Raw genomic sequence first — 18,743 nt, 5'->3', positions numbered from 1 at the left:
TTATCTCAGAGTCCCACTCTTGAAATCCCTCTGTCTCCGTCTCCACCACTGATCCATTAACTTCATTGGTGGATGGACTGCCCAAATCCGTTGAAAGGTGGTCCCCTCTCCACACCTTTTTTAACAATCATTGCAACAGATGCCAGTTCACTAGGCTGGGGAGCCTTGATAGAGGACCAGAAGGTTCATGGACCATGGACTGTATTCAAAGGCTCACATTGCCCAATTGGAAGGAACTGGAAGCCCTGTCTAGCTCTGACATCCTTCTCTCTCACCCAGGGGCGCAAGAAACTGTTGATCAGGCTGGACAATATAATGAAACAATATAGCAAAAGGCACAATAGGTTTCCATGTCCAAAATTTACTGACCAAATTTTCCTTTGGGTAGAACTGAATGTGGTATCATTCTCAGCAAATTCACATTAAGGTGATGTTAAACTCAATTGCAAACAGTGAGCAGAGTCATCCCTAACTCCTAGAGCTTTTTGGATCCCCGGGTATTTGCTCAGCTTTGCATAATATGGGGGCAGCTGATAATTGATCTTTTTGCCTTTCTTCAGAATTTTCTTTGTAGGTCTTTTATTTGCGAGGGCAGAAAAAGGGAGCTTGGGGTGGATGCTTTCTCTTAGTCCCTGCCCCATAGTCTCCTCTATATGTTCCCTCACTTCCCCTGATTCTCAAATTCTTGATCATAGTGAAGAGAGCAAAGGACTCAGTGAAATTGACTGCTGTAGCTTGCCTCTCTTGTGTTGGTATGCTCTCTTCATACAATGAGGATCTGTCAGGAGGTGGTGTTACAGCATCCCCTTCTCCTCTAGACTTCCTGATTATCCATCAGAGTATTCTATCGATGCTCAGATTAGCAGTATGGAAGTTGATAGAGTATGAGTAAGAAGGAGGTGTATTTCTGGTTTATTGGCTACAACAGTTCAGGCCGCAAGAAGAGCATCCAAATTAAAGATTTATTTCCAAAAACTGGGATACTTTCAATAAATGGTGTGGTTCAAAGCACTTTAACCCCCAGGAGGTGGATTTAGCACACATCCTTTCATTCTTCGAAGCTGAGTTTCACTTAAGGCATAAAGGGCTAGGTGTACAAAAACAGGAATAGTGATTACCTAATTGCGTTTTTTTGCAAATCAAAATTAGGAAATTGCTATTCTTTATGTATGAAACTCAATGAGTTTAATTTAGCGATTTGGAGTGGGTCGCAAATAAACCTATCTCATGCATATTATTGAGGTAGTTCACAATTGTGCTGGGGTCAGCAGACCACCATGTCTGTGATTGTTTTTGAATAAAGCTCCACTGCTTGCTCTTAAAAAATATTTTTCCAACCTTTCTCAAAGGGGAAGGGGCTCCTTGGGGACCCCTTACCATTTGGGAATGGGACACCTCAGACTTTGAGTTGGGGGTAAATTGCAAATGTTTTGTGACCGCATTTGGTCACAAAACATTTACACATACCAATGCAATTTGGTATTTGGAAGAGAAGCCCTCAAAATGCCCCTTCCAAATCGTGAAACCCAAATTTTGTCTGTATCAAGTTACTGAAACGAAGTTTGAGTTTTGTACATCAGAAAAAGTATTTTTGCGGTTGCAAACGGCCCATTTATGAATGCAAAAATGCTTCGTACATCTAGCCCAAAAGTTCCACACTTATGATTCAGGGGGAGCTACCGAAGTGTGCAGAAGGTCATTGGAAACCTTTTGGATGAAGAGGGTTCAGAATTTATTCAAGTGGGTTTAATAAAATTTGTCCTAAAGCGGTGCCTGTTCTTCCTTCTTGGAAACTCCTTTGATTGAATGAGGCGCTAAAAGATCTACCCTTTGAGCCTCCGAAATTAATGAATATTAAAATGCTGACATTATTTCTGTTTCTGGTAGCAGGGAAACAATAAAACACATACATGTACAAGTTTGATTCAAAGCTTAAAATGGTTACATCTGACTTTGTATCTATATCTATATATATAGATATTTACTCACAAATATAAAGTCAGACATAAGCATTTTAAGCAAACAACACTGCTTTGCAATTTAAGGTAGATGGGCAAATAAATGTGCGCTGCAAAGTATAGTGTCTGTTTTTTCTGTCTCGTCTCCAGGCACATTTTCCAGGTGGTGACCTGAGCTGACTCCTCTGCTTTTATTAACAGTTTAGCACAGCAGAAGAGTTCCACACAGGACCCCAAGGGGTGGAATGCTGCAAATATCGTCTCCACCTTCGCTAGCAGAACTGTTAGCTGCATCCCTGTAGCCAAACACCTCAATTCTAGGGCAGAATGCCCCAAGCCCTGCACTTAAGACCCTCTCTTCAGCAGGATTTGAATGAGAAGCACACTTTTGGCAGAGTCCTAGAAAGGGATATACCATTTTAAAATCAAGAAGGCATGAGGGGAAGAGGGAACTATATTGACTTATAGTGACCAGGAACAGCTTCTCTAGTTCTGGGCTTTTCTTGGATCCCCCTGTTTTGTGTGCTCGTCCAGTTCAACTGGAATAGCTCCCATAATGCACTCCTCTGTTAAATGGCGGGGCAGGACTTCAAAGTGACTGTCCAGGTACATGGAATCATTTAAGAAGAACTGCCACGGCGCTAGCACCAGAGAATTATCAACTATTCAAGGAATTATGGTCAACTGAGCCTCCTATTTGCTACCAAATTATACGTCGATGCAATGACTCCTTCACTTAACCGTTCACTCACTCGGCCCCTTACTAGCCACCCATCCTTACAGCTATCAGGCCATCCATTAATGAACTGAGACGCTCAGTGCACGTGTGCCCACTTATCCATCTATACACTCATTTATTAATTCATCCATCAGTGCAGTCAATCATCCATTCAAACATTAACTATTTCACGCATTCATCCATCACTTGTCAATCATGTTGTCAGTGTTCCTTTTTTATCACGGCTCCTTGAATCATAAATTGTAAAATGACTGAAATAGCACCAACCGTCTCTAGTGCAATAAGGCTGTCTGCGCAGAACTTACCGCCACTGTTAAATATGTACCGGGGATCTGAGGTGACATTCCTAGAAGGTAAGGGAGTTTGTATTCATGAGTGAAGTCTGATTGACTTCCTTCTCTGATTAAGCAGATGTCACGCCTTAGGTCCGAGATGTCTGATCAAAGGGCCTACGTGGGAAGGGCTTGGAGGGAAGTCGTGCCTGGCGGGGGGATTTCGGGGAGTTGCATGCTTGTGAAAGTGAGGAATTAACGTATTAGTGTCCTGAGATGGGCAGTGGGACGGGAAGTGCCTTTACTTGTTAATGAGTGGAATGGCTTTTTTATCTCCTTAAATTTCTATACAACTTATTTGACACAAGTGTAAATTTTAAATAGTCTTTAAAAAATGTAGATGTGGGCCAGGAAAAATATTTAATTTGTACAATGAAGGAGCGCAGTGCAAGCAAGTTGTGAGAATGCGACTCATGATGAAAATAGAATTTATTTTAAACGAAGACTGAATACAAATCCCACACTTTATATTCACTTGATAGTCCCGTGCCTTCCCAGCAGCACCAGGCGCAGAATCCTGTGAATGGAATACTTATGATGTAACAGGCCTTCCAATATGATGTTACGCGGACCAGGGCACCTATAGAGGGGAGGCCTCCAACATAGCAAAGAGAAAAGAAGAGACCACCGTTGGGGAAGTATGTCGGGTAGGATGAGATCTTCTTTCAGGTTCATCACAGGATGATTTTAGTGTCTAAATAGTTTGAGTTTCTCAAGAAATTGCGTAATACCCATGAATTGCCCACCTCCTCACTCCCCCGTTAAATCTGAAACACATGGCATCACCCTCACAGCAGCGATGTATGGTGACTTGTTGAAAAGCCTCCATTGTGACGTGTCCTTGGTATAACAGGCTGGTAACCAGGCAGCGTCCGCATTGCACTCAGAGACACCGCACGGAGAGCCCCAGCTGGCGGCTGGGGCAGTAAGAGGCCGAAGCTGCAGGGACTGAGCAGGCTCCGAAAAAGACAGGGGCGGGTTTGCCAGTACAAGGTGAGTAAATTAACCATACGAAAAGTGAACTGAAAACTGAACTTAAAACCAAACTGAAAACTGACTTAAAACTGACTTGAAATTCCAATTCCCGTCCCTGAAAACTAAACTGAACTTGAAACCAAACTTGAAACTGACTTGAAATTCTAATTCCCTTCCCAGTCTCCCTCTTCTCTTTTCCACCTCCTTTTCCTTTCCCCCCTTCCTTCCTTATCTCTCCTCCCCCTTCTCTTCCTTTCACTCTTCCATTCCTCTCCTCTTCCCTTGCATTTCCTTGCCTTCGTTTCCTTACATCCCTACCTCTTTTATCCTTCCCTTCTCTTCCCTATGTCTTCTCTGCTATACCTTCAACCCCTCCCCTTCTTTCCATATCCCTCTACGGCTTTTCCCTTCCCTATGTTTCAAATAACCTTCCATTTCCTCCCCTTCCCACCCTTCTCTACTTCACTTCCCTATGTTTCCTCCTATACAGTTCTCTTCACTTTCCTGCCCCATGCCCTTTCCTATAACCTGCCAACCACTCATGTTCCTTCTATTCCCTATCCTACTCACTGTCCTATTTCTTTCCCTTCCCTATCTCCTGTCCTGTCCCCTTTCAAGCGCTCACATTCCCTTCCTTCCCCATTCCTTTCAACTTCCTTCCCTCTACCCTTCCAGTCTCTTCACTTTCCTTGCTTATCTCCTCTTCCCTTCCCTATACCCTCCCAAACCCTTCCCTTGACTTCCCTGTCTCCTGTACTATACCCTTCCAACCCCTTCCCTTCCCATCAGTTCCCTTCCTTTCCCTTCAGTTGTGTTCCCTTCCTTTCCCTATATATACTCCTATACCCTTCCAGCCCTTCCCTCTCCTCCCTTTCCACTCCCTTTCATGTCCCCTGTACTGTACCCTTCCATTCTCTTCCCATTCCCTTTCTCCTGTCCTATATCCCCCAGTCCCTTCCTTCCTCTTCCCTGTTTCCTATACCCTTCCAATATCTCATATCCTCTCATCTCCTCTCCTTTTCCCATCCCTTTCCTTCCATTTCATCCTACTATACTCCTCCAACAACTCTCCTTCCGTTCCTTTGCCTTCCCTGTCTCCTCTCCTTACACCTTCCAACACCTTCCCTTTCCATTCCCTTACCTACCTTCTCTTGCCCCCTTTCCTCACTTATCTCCTTCTCTTCCCTTTTATCCTACTATACCATTCCAGGCCCTCTCCTCCCTTTCCTTACCCTTTCCTGTCTTCTGTACTGCCCCCTTCCAAACTCTTACCTTCCATTCCCTTACCTATGTTTTCCATACCCATTCCATCCATTCGCTTGCCTCCTTTCTCTTCTCTCCCTTTCCTTCTCTTCCCTTACTTTCCATATTTCTCCTCCTTAATCTTTACAACCCTTCCCTCCATTCTCTCATCACCTCCCCTCCCTTCTCTTCTTCCCGTCCCTGGCTCTTTCCCCCTTCCTCCCCTTCCCTCTTTTCCTATACCCTTCCAATCTCTTTGCTTCTTTCCCTTCTCTTCTTTCCCTTCCCTTGTCTTCCCTTCTGTTCCACATTTCTCTTCCTATACCCTTCCCTCCATTATCTACTCTCCACCCCTTCCCTCCTTTCTTCCCTTCCCTGTCTCCTGTCCTATCCCATGCAACACCTTTGTAACCCTTCCACTTCCCTATGTTTACTATTCCCTTCCGATCCCTCCTCTCCTCTCCTCTCCCTTTTCATCCCTTCCATTTCCTCTTTGGCCTGCCAACCCTTCCCTCCCTTCTCTCTTTCCCTTCCTTATTTCTCCTATACCCTTCAAACGCTTCTCTTCTACCCACTTTTTCCCTTCCCTACCTTCCCTGTCTCCTGTCCTATACAACTCTACCCCACCCATCCCAACCCAACCCCATCCCTTTTTTGTCTCATCTATTTTCCAGACCCGCCCTTCCCTGTCTTCCCTATACCCCTACAATGCCCCCTTTCCCTCCCTTTTCTCCTCTGCCTTCTCTTCTCTTCCCAGTTTCTCTTAGTATACCCTTCCTACCCCTCCCCTCCCTTCTGTGTCTCTTTTCCTTGTGTCATTCAAATCTCTCCTCTTCCCTTCCTTCTCTCCTTCCACTTCTCTTCCTTTTGTCTTCTCTCTTATGGTCTTCCCTACCCTTGCCATTTCCCTTCCCTCTCTTACCCTCTCTTCACATCCCTCCCCTGTTTCCTTTCCTATCCCCTTCCAACCCCTTTCCTTTCAATTCCTCCCTTCCCTTCTATTCCCTTCCCTCTTTTCCTATACCTTCCAATTGCTTTGCTTCTTTCCCTTCTCTTCCCTTCATTTCTCTAGTTCTCCTCCTATACCCTTCCTTTCTCTGCTCTCCAATCCTTCTCTCCTTCACTTATTCCCTTCCTTGTCTCCTGTCCTAGGCCCCAACCCCTTTAGGACCCTTTCTCTTCCTATCCGCATGTTTCTTATTCCCTTCCAATCTCTTCATTCACCTCTCCCTTAACTTCTCTTCCCTTTCCTTTTCTCTTTTTCCTTTTCTCTTTTTCCTATACCCTTCCAACGCTTCCCTCCCTTCTCACCTCCCCTTCAGTTTCCTTCCCTATTTCTCCTATACCTATCCAACTCTTTCTTCCCTTCTCTCCTTTTAACCTTCCTTTCCCCTCCCTTCCCTTTCTCCTGTTCTATAAGATCTCAACCCCACCCACTTCCCTTCCTTGTCTCCTGCCCTATCTCTTTCCAAACCCAGCCCTGCCCTGTGTTTCCTATACCCTTGTAACAAATCCTCTTCCCTCCCTTTGCTCCTTTCCATTCCCTTCCCTTCTCTTCCCTATTTCTCCTACTATACCATTCTTAGCCCTCCCCTTCCCTTCCTTACCCTCTCCTTTCCTTCTTTACCTTTCCTATGTCTCTTTTCCTCTATTATTCAAGCCCCTCCTCTTCTCCCCCTTCTCTCCATTTCCCTTCGTTGCCTTCTCTCCTATGACCTTCCCTTCCCTTCCCCTGCCATTTTTCTTTTCCTTCCCTGTTCCTTTACTTTCATTCCCTTGGTCTCCTCTTATACTATTCCAACCCCTCCCCTTCCTTCCCTTCCCTTCCTCCTGTCCTAATCCCTTACCTTCTCTCATGTTCTGCCCCCTTTCATGCCCCTTTCCTTCCCTTCCCTTCGGATTCCTTGTCTCCTATACTATCCTCTCCAAACCCCTCCACTCCTTTGTTTTCTATACCCTTCCAGTATCTCCCCATTCCCCGTTGCTCTCTTCCCTGTCTCCCGTACTAAACCCTCTCAACCCCATCCCTTCCCCTTCCTATTCCCTTCAAATCCCTCCCCTTAACTGTGCTTCTTGTACCCTTGTAATATCTTCCCATCCCTTCCTTTGCTCCTCTCCCTTCCGTTCCCTTTCCTTCTCTACCATTCCTTTCCCTATTTCTCCTGCTATGCCCTTCCTATTCCTCACCAACCCTTCCTTTCCTTATAACTCTTTTCTTCTCATTCAAACCCTTTCTCTTCCCTCCCTTCTCTCCATCCATTTCCCTTCCCTTCATCTCTTCTTATATCCTTCCAACCCCTTCCCATGCTTTCCTTCCCCACTTCCTGTTCTATTCCCTTCCATTTATTTCCCTTCCATGTCTCCTGTCCTATCTTCTTTCAACCCCCATCCTTCCCTTCCCATTCCCTATCTCCTGTACTATCCCCTTCCAGCCCCTTCACTTTTCTGTTTCCTATGCCCTTCAAATATCTCCCCTTCCTCCATTGCTTCCCTTCACTACGTCTTCTCTGCTATACCCTTCAACCCCTCTTCTTCCTTTCCTTCCCTATCTCACCACAACTTTTCCCTTCCCTTCACCCTTCCAAATACCTCCCTTTTTGCCCTTCTGCCCTTCCCACCCTTCTCTACTTTCCTTTCCCATGTCTCCTCCAATACCCTTCCTTTCCCTGCACTAAGGCCCATATTTATACTTTTTTAGTGCCGCATTTTGACGTAAAAGCGGCACAAACGTACAAAATACAATTCTATTTTGTAAGTTTGTGCCGCTTTTGCGTCAAAAAATGACGCAAAAGCGGCGCTAAAAAGTATAAAAATGGGCCTCAGTCTCTTATACTCTCCCAACCCCTCCACTTCCATTCTTTGTCCTGCCCCTGTCCTATTTCCTTTATTTCCCTTCCCTGTCTGGTGTCCTATCTCCTTCCAACTCCCTATCCTTCCCTTCTCGCCCTGTCTCCTGTCCTACCTGTATCCTTTACCTAGTCAATATTTCCTCTTCCCTCCCTTCACTCCTCTTCCTTCTTTACCCTTCTCCTACTTCTCCTACTGTACCCTTTCAGCCTCTCCTCTTCCCTTTCCTTTCCTTTCCCTTCCCTGTCTCCTACCTCATCCAACCCCTCCCCTTCCATTCCAGACCCTTTCCTATGCTTTCTATGCCCCTACCAACCCTTCGCTTCCTTCTTTCCCTTCTCATCCCTTACTTTACCTATTTCTCCTCCTATACATTTTAACCCCTCCCTCCATTATCATCCCCTTCCTTCCTTTCCCTCCTTCCCTCTCCTGTACTCCCCCTTCTATTCCCTTCACCTCCACTTTCCTGTCTCCTGTCCTATCACCTTCCATTCCCCCTTCCCTATCTTTCCTATGCTCTTTTAATTTTAATATCTCCCTTTCCCACCTTTCCCTCCTCTCTCTTCCTTGCCTTTCCTTATTTCTCCTACTATACCCTTCCACTCCTTCCCCGTCTCCTATACCCTTCCAGCCACTCTCCTTCTGTCCCTTCTCTCCCCCACTTCCCTTCCCTTCCATATGTCTCTTCTCCTATACCCTTCAAACCCTTCCCATTCCCTCCCTTCTCTGCTTTCACTTTTCTTTCTTTGGGGGTCATTCCAACCTCGGCGGTAAAAGTCGCTTACCGCCGTTCAGATGACCGCCATAACACCGCCGCGGCCACGGTACACCGCCACGGTCATTCTGACCCACAACAGGCAAACCGCCAAAATACAGACATCCACAAAAGTCCGCCACACCAAAGGGCAGCGAGAAACTGCCGATAACCAAACCTCCACCGTCACGCCAACAGAAATACGCCCACACTATCACGACACACGAATCCACGCAGCGGTCTTTCAACCGCGGTATTCCATTGGCGGTACACACCGCTGCGCTCGAAATACACACACTCTTACAAAACACCACCACAATGGACAATTCGAAATACACACACCTGATACACATACACACACCACTCCCACACACCCAATACAATATAAAATACACACCCACATCACCCACAAACCTCCACTCCTAGAGATTCGTGAACACGTACCGAGAAAAGACATCCGAGCACCCAGACGCCCAATTCACTGACACCCAGCAATATTTGCACGCACTTCACACAACACAACAATACACATCACCACACTTAGCACCACACAATCCACCCTACACATCACCCACACCACCCCATGGCACGCAAAGACACCCCAGGTTCTCTGATGATGAACTCAGGGTCATGGTGGAGGAAATTGTACGAGTAGAGCCACAGCTGTTCGGGATACAGGTGCAGCACACCACCATTGCCAGGAAGATGGAGCTATGGAGCAGAATAGTGGACAGGGTCAACGCTGTGGGACAGCACCCAAGAAATCGGGACGACATCAGGAAGAGGTGGAACGACCTACGGGGGAAGGTGCGTTCCATGGTATCCAGGCACAACATCGTGGTGCAGCGGACTGGCGGCGGACCCCCACCTCCTCCCCCAGAATTTACAACATGGGAGGAGCAGGTCTTGAACATCCTGCATCCTGAGGGCCTCGCAGGAGTAGGCGGAGGAATGGACTCTGGTAAGTCTCATCTTCACTACTTCATCCCCCCACCCCACCTGCATGCCAACTCATACCCCCACCCTCACCCTCACCCCCATCACACCTACTCCTTGCAAATGTCTCACCATCACAACCCACCCATCCCAACACCTAGCCCTGCATGCGTCCACAAAGCATGGACACCCATCACCAAAGCATGCCCACTGCACATACACATACAACCCCTACCCCCCCAAACCACTGTCACAACAGCCCCCACAAAGGAATGCCAGCACTGGGGTACACGGGCACCCACCCATTGCACGCTATGGCACACACAGATGCAATAACCATACTTTTATACCCCTGCAGGACCCGAACGCCAGGTCACCACGCAGGAGGGTCCACAAATGTCCACTCCACCCCCAGAAGAGGCCCACAGTGAGGACAGCAGCTCTGTCTCTCTGGATCTAGATGACCAGCCCGGTCCATCGGGGACCTCAGGACAGTCGGTTCCCCTCAGACAGCCACAGGCCACAGCAGACCTTTCCCCCTCTGGGAACACCTGCACAGCACCCACCCAGCGGGCCCATACCTCTGTCCCCAGGACACGTCAATCAGCGGTGTGTCCACCACTACAGGGAACCCAGGCTAACCCACCACCCCAACAACAACAGGGACCTGGGGGCAGTGGTAGTGGGCACACGGTCCAGGGGACAGAGGCCCATGGAAACAGGGGAACTGGGAGGGCTGCTGTGCGACAGGGGGGGACAGGCCCAGGGAACCTACTCTCCACGAGGCCCTCTCCTCCATCATGGGAGCATACCACCACTCCCAGGAGACGATGGCGACGGTCCTGGCCAGGTTTCAGGAGATCCAGCTTCTGCAGGAGCAACAGTATATGGGGTTCAGGGAGGAACTAAGAAACATCAGTTCCGCCATGGGTACCATCGTAGTGGCCCTGAATGAGCTTGTCACCACATTGCGGGACACTGTGGCAGCACAAAGGGCCCCTGACACTAGCATGGACCAAGAACTGCCTACCACCTCTGCCGGCGCTAGTGGACAGGAGGCCCCGACACAAGAACAACAGGCCACCAGAATCCCACCCCCTGCTGAAGGAGAACCACCCCGCAAGCGGGCCCTGAGATCCAGGAAGAAGACAGAGTAAGATGTCAAGACCCCTGCCAGCAAAGGATACCGCCCTGATTGTCATCCCACTGTCCCACATTGTCACCCTGTCCAACCTTAAACTGCCCCTGCTCCACTTCCCACAGGCATTTGGAAAATGCGCCTGTGATACTGATAGTCTGGACTCTGCCATGGACAATCCTCCTCCATCACCCCTCACCGATTTGCAACCACCCATCCAATTTAGAGCATTGGAATAAAAACACTTATTGCACAAAACAATCTGGAGTCTGGCTGTGATTTTGAACAAATGTATTAGACATGACCGTGCCAAAATGTTCATTCACATTGTGATGCCAACAAACCGCTGTCACACAGCTGTAGTCCATGGGGAAACAAAGCAGATGTCACGCAGTGGGGCCCACATCTCTGAAAACGGAAGGGAAAGTCACAACACAGTTACCATACACTGGGGGAAAAAGTCAGAGAGTAGAGAGGTAGGAGTCTTTAAGTAAATGTAATATGCCGGTGTGTACTCTTACCTGTGTGTCATTGAAAATACTGCTGTATTACTGTGTTCCTGTTCTCTATGTCGTCCTCTTCGGCTTCCTCCTCTTCACTCTCCACAGGCTCCACAGCTGCTACAACACCACCATCTGGACCATCCTCCTGCAGAAAAGGCACCTGGCGCCACAAAGCCAGGTTGTGAAGCATACAGCAGGCCACGATGATCTGGCACACCTTCTTTGGTGAGTACATTAGGGATCCACCTGTCATATGGAGGCACCTGAACCTGGCCTTCAGGAGGCCAAAGGTTCGCTCGATCCCCCTCCTAGTCCGCCCATGGGCCTCATTGTACCGTTCCTCTGCCCTTGTCCTGGGATTCCTCACTGGGGTCAGTAGCCATGACAGGTTGGGGTAACCAGAGTCCCCTAATAGCCACACCTGGTGCCTCTGGAGTTGACCCATCACATACGGGATGCTGCTATTCCGCAGGATGTAGGCGTCATGCACTGACCCAGAAAACTTGGCATTAACATGAGAGATGTACTGGTCAGCCAAACACACCATCTGTACATTCATGGAATGATAACTCTTCCGGTTCCTGTACACCTGTTCACTCCTGCTGGGTGGGACCAAAGCAACATGTGTCCCATCAATGGCACCAATGATGTTGGGAATATGTCCAAGGGCATAGAAGTCTCCTTTCACTGTAACCAAATCCCCCACCTCAGGGAAAATGATGTAGCTCCGCATGTGTTTGAGCAGGGCAGACAACACTCTGGACAACACCTTTGAAAACATGGGCTGGGACATCCCTGATGATATGGCCACTGTTGTTTGAAATGACCCACTTGCTAAGAAATGGAGTACTGACATCACCTGCACTAGAGGGGGGGATCCCTGTGGGTTGGCGGATGGGTGACATCAGGTCAGGCTCCAGCTGGGCACACAGTTCCTGTATAGTGGCTCGGTCAAGCCTGTATGTCAGTATGACATGTCGTTCCTCCATTGTCGACAGGTCCACCAGCGGTCTGTACACGGGAAGATTCCTCCATCTCCTCGCATGTCCCAGCGGACGGTGCCTATGAAGGACAACAGCGAGCACAGAGTCAATCAACCCACAGGTGCGTAACCACAGCTTGCACATAACACGATTCCCAATGCATTGAATGGCTTGTATGAGTGTTGATGCAAGGCCTAGGTATGTGTGACGCAGTAGAAATTAAGCCCTGTGGGCCCTTGAAAGGGCGACTGCCTGACCTGTGAAGTGCGACAGTGGGATGTGAGGTCAAAGTGCTGGCGTGGCACACCGTGGCGGTAAGCGGTCGAAGACCGCAGCGCAAAGCCGCATTGGTTAACATTGAACCCTATGGGTTTCAGGAGCCAATGACGATGTGCGCCGGCGGTCGCGGTACGCACCGCCGCGGGCGTGACCGCCATTTTCTATCTGCTTAATCACTCGATACCTGATCTTCGACAGGAGAGGACCTACACTGCAAGTGCTGCTGTGACCTCGGTCTGGAAGAGACAATGGCTCATGCTACTGGGGAAAGGGCACATGCCTTCACTGCGGAGGAGTTGGAGAAACTTGTGGATGGGGTCCTCCCCCAGTATGCGCTACTCTACGGTCCTCCAGACCAACAGGTAAGTACACAGGGACCATGCTTAGTGGGCAATGCCTGGGTTGAGTGGGGTGGATGAAAGATGGTGGGGAGGGGAGCGATTGAGGCATGCATCAAACGACAGATGAGAGCATGTGCCACATGGCAAGGGTAGGGATGGGGGGCCACTCACATCGAGCATGCAGAAGGTGATGACAATTTTTCTCTCCCTGTACATGTCACATATGTCAGCGCCCACCAGAAAGTTGCTATTTGGCGTGCCATCGCCAAGGACGTCCGGACCCTGGGGGTCCACAACAGACGGGGCACCCACTGCCGGAAGAGGTATGAGGACATCCGACGCTGGAGAAGGAAGACGGCGTAGGCTCAGATGGGGATGGCCTCCCAACGTAGGAGGGGTGCCAGTCGTACTTTGACCCCCCTGATGTCCCGGATCCTGGCGGTGGCCTACCCCGATTTGGATGGGCGCGTGAGGACATCACAGCAAACACAAGGGGGTGAGTACAAATACATTCTGCTGACTTTCCGCGCAGTGGAGGTGTCTGGGTGGGGGAGGAGGGCTGTGGGTATCCCTAGGCCAGGGCGATTTTTGAAGGCTAGGCCCCTCCGTATGGCATGGCCCAGTGCCCCCGCCCCCCACCTCTGTAGGGTGCCAAGTACAGGTATCCATGGCCCTGTGTCATCTATGTGTGCAGTTGTCGTCCATAGGCTTGTAGGCCATGTCCCACGGATTGCGTAGTGGACCCCAAGTGCGCGGCATAGGGCAGGGGGCTTCTGTGTCTGTCCTCTCCGCCAACTGTGTCGCCAATGCATGCACTCAACATGTCTTTATTCCCCCCCTCCCCTTTTTTGTGGTCTTCCTGTTCATGTGTGCATTAGCATCATCAGGCGGAGGAGAAGTGGCATCGGAGCACGAGGGAGCTGCATCCCACATGGCCCTGGAGGGCCATGCAACGGAGTCCGAATACACCAGTGGGACGGAGGGCGAGGGGAGCTCCACAGCGGGGACTTGTGCTGATGTCAGTGACAGCGACTCGTCCTCTGAAGGGAGCTCCCTTGTGGTGGCGGCAACATCCGTGCCCCCCGCAACAACAGGTACAGCCGCCACCCAGCTCACCAGCACAACCCTCCCAGCAGCCCCTCAGCGTTTGCCCCGTGCCCGCTCACCCAGGAAGGTGGGCATCTCCTTCGCCCCAGGCACCTCAGGCCCTGCCCCTGTCAACCCTGCTGCCCTCAGTGAGGAGGTCATTGACCTCCTGAGGACCATCATTGTTGGGCAGTCTACCCTTTTGAATGCCATCCAGGGTGTAGAACGGGAGGTGCACCAGAGTAATGCATACCTGGAGGGCATTCATTCTGGTCAGGCTGCCCATCAGCGATCGTTCAATGCTCTGGCCTCAGCACTGACGGCAGCAATTGTCCCTGTCTCTAGCCTCCCCCCTCCAACTTCCTCCACCCAGACCCAATCCCCTGTACCTCTGCCTATCCCAGACACACCATCAGACCAGCCTGCACACACCTCAACACCCAAGGGAAGCTCATCCAGACATAAGCACCACACATCACACAAGCATTCACACAAGCAACATCCACATGCATACATACCAACACCCACTGCCTCCACTGTGTCCCCCTCCTCCTCGTCTCCCTCCTCCCTCCCTGTGACGTCTCCACTCACACTTGCATGCACAACATCTTCAGCCACTACGTCCATCACCAGCACACCCACCAGAACACTCCGCACACGTGCAGTCACCACCCCCACTACCATTTACACGTCCCATGTGTCCTCTCCCAGTGTGTCTGTCACCCCCTCTTCCAAAATACTGTACACAAACGCAGGCAGCCACCCACCCAACAGCCATCCACCTCACGACAGCCTCCAGCCCAAGCACCTGCACCCAAAGACACCAGACTTCACACTCCTACAACCACATCCTCTTCCTCCACTCCCATACCCACTACACCTACCCGTCCCTCTCTTTCCAAATTGCTTTTCTTTTCCAAACTTGACCTCTTTCCTACAACTCCCCCACCCCGTCCATCTCATAAGACTCCAATCAGCACCTCAGCCACCACAAAACCGGGACCTGTAAAGACTGTTTGCCATGGACTGTGGAGTCCCCCATCCTCAAGGGCATCCAGTTCAGCTAGGAGCCAAGGCACGGCCAGCCCACCCCCGGAAAAGCATCCGAAGATTGCCAGTGCCCGGCGCGAGAGACCAAAGACCCCAGGGACCAAAATCCCTACATTGGCTCCAGCAGGAAGTCGGGTGCCACCTGGCACACCGCCAAAGGTGGGAAAGGGCCACAGGCGTACAGGGAAGGGTGGGAAGGGCAGCATGCCCGACAAGTCCAGCAGCAGGCCAGCTGGCCAGGAGGGCCCCACCAGCCCCATCCCAGGTGTGCAGGAGGACACCCACAGGCCCGGTACTGCAGCCCAGGAGGGCCCCGCAAGCCACGTCCCAGGTGGGCAGGATGACATCCACAGGCCGGGTACTGCAGCCCAGGAGGGCCCCGCAAGCCACCAGACAGATGGGCAGGAAGGCCCCGCCAGCCACATGTCAGGTGGCGAGTGACATCCATGCCATGGCCGGATCCGCTGACCTGGACACTCATCTCAAGCACCGCTGACCTGGACACTCATCTCAAGCACCGCTGACCTGGACACTCATCTCAAGCACTGCTGACCTGGACACTCATCTCAAGCACCGCTGAACATGGCACCGCCACCTCAAGAACCGCTGAACAGGGCACCGCCGTCTCAAGCACCGCTGAACAGGGCCCTTCATCTCAAGCACCGCTGAACAGGGCACCGCCCTCTCAAGAACCGCTGAACAGGGCACCGCCATCTCAAGCACCGCTGAACCGGGCCCTTCATCTCAAGCACCGCTGAACAGGGCACCGCCGTCTTAAGAACCGCTGAACCAGGCCCTTCATCTCAAGCACCGCTGAACAGGGCACCGCCGTCTCAAGCACCGCTGAACCGGGCCCTTCATCTCAAGCACCGCTGAACAGGGCACCGCCGTCTCAAGAACCGCTGAACAGGGCCCTTCATCTCAAGCACCGCTGAACAGGGCACCGCCGTCTCAAGAACCGCTGAACAGGGCCCTTCATCTCAAGCACCGCTGAACAGGGCACCGCCGTCTCAAGAACCACTGAACCGGGCCCTTCATCTCAAGCACCGCTGAACAGGGCACCGCCGTCTCAAGAACCGCTGAACAGGGACCTTCATCTCAAGCACCGCTGAACAGGGCACCGCCCTCTCAAGAACCGCTGAACAGGGCACCGCCCTCTCAAGAACCGCTGAACAGGGCACCGCCGTCTCAAGCACCGCTGAACAGGGCACTTCATCTCGAGCACCGCTGAACAGGGCACCGCCGTCTCAAGAACCGCTGAACCGGGCCCTTCATCTCAAGCACCGCTGAACAGGGCACCGCCGTGTCAAGAACCGCTGAACCGGGCCCTTCATCTCAAGCACCGCTGAACAGGGCACCGCCGTCTCAAGCACCGCTCTGCTGGCCACCGCTGTCTCAAGCACCGCTGAACAGGGCCCTTCATCTCAAGCACCGCTGAACAGGGCACCGCCGTCTCAGAAACCGCTGAACTGGGCCCTTCATCTCAAACACTGCTCCGCTGGGCCCTTCATCTCAAGCACTGCTCCGCTGGGCCCTTCATCTCAAGGCCCGCTCCGCTGGGCACTGCCGTCTCAAGCACCGCTCTGCTGGGCACCGCCGTCTCAAGCACCGCTCCGCTGGGTACCGCCGTCTCAGAAACCGCTGAACTGGGCCCTTCATCTCAAGCACTGCTCCGCTGGGCCTTTCATGTCAAGCACTGCTCCGCTGGGCCTTTCATGTCAAGCACTGCTCCGCTGGGCCCTTCATCTCAAGCACTGCTCCGCTGGGCCCTTCATCTCAAGCACTGCTCCGCTGGGCCCTTCATCTCAAGCACCGCTGAACAGGGCACCGCCGTCTCAAGCACCGCTGAACTGGGCCCTTCATCTCAAGAACCGCTGGCCCATTGGCGGAAGGGGCAGGCCCGCTTCTGTGTCGGGCAGGGCTGCACGAAGCACTCTGGGCACTAGTCCCCCTCCAGTACCAGTGGAGACTGTTATCCACTTGAGAGACTGTGGCTTTGCACTCCCCAGGATGGCACAGTAGGCAACCCACCCACTGTATAGACTTGAGAGACTGAGGCTTTGCACTCCCCAGGATGGCACAGTGGGCAACCCACCCACTGTAGAGACTTGAGAGACTGTGGCTTTGCACTCCCCAGGATGGCACAGTGGGCAACCCACCCACTGTAGAGACTTGAGAGACTGTGGCTTTGCACTCCCCAGGATGGCACAGTGGGCAAACCACCCACTGTAGAGACTTGAGAGACTGTGGCTTTGCACTCCCCAGGATGGCACAGTGGGCAAACCACCCACTGTAGAGACTTGAGAGACTGTGGCTTTGCACTCCCCAGGATGGCACAGTGGCCATGGAGGCCTCTCGTGGATCCTGCGTCGTGGACTCATCTGGCGGAGGTGCCCCCCCTTCCGTTCCCCCTGAGGTGCCTGTAGTTTTCCTATCTGATGCCCCTGCAGTGTTCTCTCCGTTGGAGGCAGGTATCCTGTGTGGGCTTTGCCCATGTGTTTTGGCCCAGTGGCCCACAAACAATGGCTGATACACATATCAGACTGGACAATTTATGTATATAAAGTTATAGATGTGTGATATATTTTATACTCAGTCTTACAATATAATTTTAAATTTATAATCATTTCCTTTTGTATTTGCATTCTTCCAGGGAGTTTGGGGGGGGTAACTGTGATGTGTTGCTATGCATTGATGTGTGTGTTGTAGTGGGTGAGGGTGAGGGTGGGTGTGTCGCATATGTGTGTCCCTGTAATTTTTCGCCTCCCCCCTCCCCAGTGTCGTAGGTGTAGTACTCACCGTTGTCTTCTGCGCCGGCGTTCGTGCTCCTGGTAGAGGAGCAGGAAGACAATGGCTGGTAGGATGTGGAGTTCGGGTTCCATGCTGTCCAGATTCCTCGTGGGGTGTATGGAGGTGAGCGTTTTCCGTTTGAAATGGCTGTTTCCGCCGTGTTTTTATCGGCGGGGCTACCGCCCCTAAAAGGTGGCGGATTGGTGGGTTGTGATTGGGTGGGCGGTACATTGTCTCCCGCCTGTCTGTTGGCAGTGACCGCCGCACTGTTTGTTTGTCCCGCCGTGGCGGGCGGTGTGTTAAAGTAGCGGTCTCTGTTGGCGGTTTCCGCCAGGGTCAGAATTGCATTTTTTTAACCGCCAGCCTGTTGGCGGTTTGGCCGCCGCTTTAACACCGACCGCCAGGGTTGGAATGACCCCCTTTGTCTTCTCTCCTATAGCCTTCCCTATCCTTGCCATTTCCCTTCCCTGTCTCATGTCCTATACCCTTCCAACCCCTCCTCTTCACTTTCCCCATGTCCTGTTCTATTCTCTTCCAACCCTTCCCTTCCTCCTATGCCCATTCAGTCCCTTCATTTTCCTCCCTTTCCTCTCTTTTTTTGTCCTATATCCTTCCAACCCTTCCCTTCCCTCCCCTTCTCTACCTTCTTCCCTTCCTTTCCCTTCCTTTCCCTTCCCTTTCTTTCCTTGTCCTATACTCCCTCAGCTCCTCCCCTTCCAGTACCTTCCACTTCCCTATCTCCTGTCCTAACACCTTTCATTCTCTCCCCTATCTTTACTATACTCTTCCA

Source organism: Pleurodeles waltl, chromosome 8 (assembly GCF_031143425.1).
Source record: "Pleurodeles waltl isolate 20211129_DDA chromosome 8, aPleWal1.hap1.20221129, whole genome shotgun sequence".
In the NCBI taxonomy this organism is placed as follows: Eukaryota; Metazoa; Chordata; class Amphibia; order Caudata; family Salamandridae; genus Pleurodeles; species Pleurodeles waltl.
This window is presented reverse-complemented; position numbering follows the sequence as displayed.